Here is a 3,117-nt window from a genome sequence, read left to right on the forward strand (position 1 = left end):
TAATCTTTTCCGCAGCCTTCAAATGACTTTCACGTGAAACACTATTCAATGTCCCTCCCCGTGACACAAACTCTTTGTGAATAACGCCTTTTGAGTTGAAAAAAAAGATGAGATTATTTTACATATTTTTGGAACAGGCCCTGTATGAATGAATACTCTAGTGATAAGGGATGTAGGAGAAGTGCATAAAATTATGTATTAATTACCCTAGAAGTTTTCAAACCCACACATTTGTTTGCAACCTTTTTTTAGAAAAGTAAATTGAAAAACGAACAATTGTTAATTATCATTTCTCTCCAATATGGAAAGTTTCCACAAAGTTAAGCAAGAAACTGCAGGGTTTGAAAAACGAAAACTTATATCCCTTTGGAGGAAGCTTTTATTGGCTGAAAATACAATTAGACTTTCATTCATATAATTACATTTATCCTTTATCAGAATACATATATTCATATACATATATATATATATATATATATATATATATATATATATATATATATATATATATATACTCATATATACAGAAACAGATATAAGGAAAAGGGATAGGAACACATATAAAGGACGAACACAATAGAGGTGGGGAAGGCGGAATCGAACGGATCACAAGAGTAAAAAATTTCCTCAACCGGGACTCGAACACCGGATCTTTCCACTTGCCGGGCGGATGCTCTTAACCACTTGAGCTATCGAGGATAGTCAATTTACCCTGAGATCCGTGGGTCTAATATGTCGCCAAGCGCCCCGATTCTTTCAGCCAAGAGATGGCGTCAGGGGGCAGTTTCACCCACCAAAGGAGAAATAGACAATAAACAAGGAAAGGAAAGGACAGTGGGTTAGAATTCATACAACATCATACAGGAAAGGAACAGTGCGTTTCGTGGCACGCATAGCCAGAAGAAAGAGATGAGCCACATTGGCCAAATACACATTCAAACACGAAATCCCGCCAAACGGCGAATAAATACTCATATATACAGAAACAGATTGGCCAATGTGGCTCATCTCTTTCTTCTGGCTATGCGTGCCACGAAACGCACTGTTCCTTTCCTGTATGATGTTGTATGAATTCTAACCCATTGTCCTTTCCTTTCCTTGTTTATTGTCTATTTCTCCTTTGGTGGGTGAAACTGCCCCCTGACGCCATCTCTTGGCTGAAAGAATCGGGGCGCTTGGCGACATATTAGACCCACGGATCTCAGGGTAAATTGACTATCCTCGATAGCTCAAGTGGTTAAGAGCATCCGCCCGGCAAGTGGAAGGATCCGGTGTTCGAGTCCCGGTTGAGGAAATATTTTTACTCTTGTGATCCGTTCGATTCCGCCTTCCCCACCTCTAATGTGTTCGTCCTTTATATGTGTTCCTATCCCTTTTCCTTATATCTGTTTCTGTATATATGAGTATTTATTCGCCGTTTGGCGGGATTTCGTGTTTGAATGTGTATATATATATATATATATATATATATATATATATATATATATATATATATATATATATATACATACGTATATATATATATATATACATATATACACATATACATATATATATACATATATATATACATATATATATATATACATATATATATATATATATATACATATATACATATATACACATATACATATATACACATATACATATATATATGTATATGTATGTGTGTGTGTGTTTGTGTATAGACCGGTCAATAGAAACACTATCGTAGCCATTTTAGATCGAGAGTAGTGACCTCAGGTTGGGGCAAAATTTACCCAACTTTTGAAAAAAATTAAAAAGGGAATGATGTAATCGGTATACACGTACGTTTATAAAGAATAATTGATGTGGCGTCTATCATAAAAATTTTGGAGTGATTAATTGAATTGGTCCCGATGCCTTTTTCAATGGTGTTTTCAACGTGACGCCGTCTCTCAATGGCCGCCCCACTGTGGTCAGACGCCTGTGGCATGGGATAGGTGCTTATATCACTGATTAAGTATTAAAATAATTCCATAGGACACTGCCTTAGGCGTATGGTCTTTCATTCTAGGCGTAAATGGGATGTAAAATTCTATTGGAAACTGCATTGATCGTCCTGCTTCATTTACGCCTAGCATTATAATTAGTAAAAAATTGTGATATTCCGCGTCGTTACTTTTCCTTGCCTGCCTTCGAAGATGTTTTCATGGTAAATAAATCCGTATTTTCTATCTGGAAAATGGAGCCTCAGATTTTATGGTTTCTATTAGATAAGAGGGTAGAATGCTTCATAATAGTGAAGTTTTTATGCTACACTTACATTAGTTATGGATAGATTCTACTAGGGCCAACTAAATAAATTTTAATTTAGTACCTGATTCATATGTATGCTGGATGTACCTCGTCATTCTTTGTTTCATTTCCCCCATCAAGTTTTCGTCTATGTTTCGCTCCAAGCCCCATGTCCCGTTGGTATTTCCCCTGTGCGACCTTTACCATGGTGGTCTAGTCCAGGATTATTTAAGTACGGAATCTATTGTGATTTGTTTTAGTTTGATTATCCATATAATTGTGGTCTTTAATTTTACGCTCGAGTACATTTGAAAGCCTCAGAACTAACGACCTAATCCAAATGTTCATATGCCTCTACAGAGGGTCTCTAAATTGTACGAATACGTATTGCCCAAGCTAAGTCGCTATCTTCTTACACCAAAACCGATTCACGCCATGCGTTGTCCAGACTCGTAATTACACTTTTTTCATTTCCTAGCCATCCGGGAAATGGAAGCGATGATAGTAACAGGATGCACTTTTTTTTTTGTTTTTTTTTCCAATTCACGCGTCGTCCGTTTCGGGATGCGTGAGTCACCCCGAGTGACTCCTCCGGCCTTGATTATTTAGCGGGAACCACAAATCGGAAAATTCCTCACATAGCTCTCTGTTATTTCGTATCCCTCGTAATAGTGTGATGAGATTGGATTCCACGAATGTACGATTCTCGAGTGTTCACAGAACGCTTTAACGGTCGGGAAATTGGAGGCGGAAGGTTTGCATCATCGGCGGCGAATCAGGTCGCGGCCGGAGAATGCTTGCGCCCGTGGTACTTTCATCACGGCGACAAAAGATGCGACGGTAAATGGGAAAATG

At 37.9% G+C, this 3,117-nt stretch overlaps 1 non-coding gene across 1 annotated transcript; it reads left to right on the plus strand.

The window, feature by feature from the left end:
• Nucleotides 1–1,218: 1,218 nt before the first annotated feature.
• Nucleotides 1,219–1,294, plus strand: TRNAA-GGC (transfer RNA alanine (anticodon GGC)). Its single transcript has one exon. It is a non-coding gene; the product is annotated as a tRNA-Ala (tRNA).
• The last annotated feature ends 1,823 nt before the right edge of the window (nt 1,295–3,117 follow it).

Source organism: Hetaerina americana, unplaced genomic scaffold (genome assembly GCF_022747635.1).
Source record: "Hetaerina americana unplaced genomic scaffold, ioHetAmer1.1.p SCAF_5, whole genome shotgun sequence".
In the NCBI taxonomy this organism is placed as follows: Eukaryota; Metazoa; Arthropoda; class Insecta; order Odonata; family Calopterygidae; genus Hetaerina; species Hetaerina americana.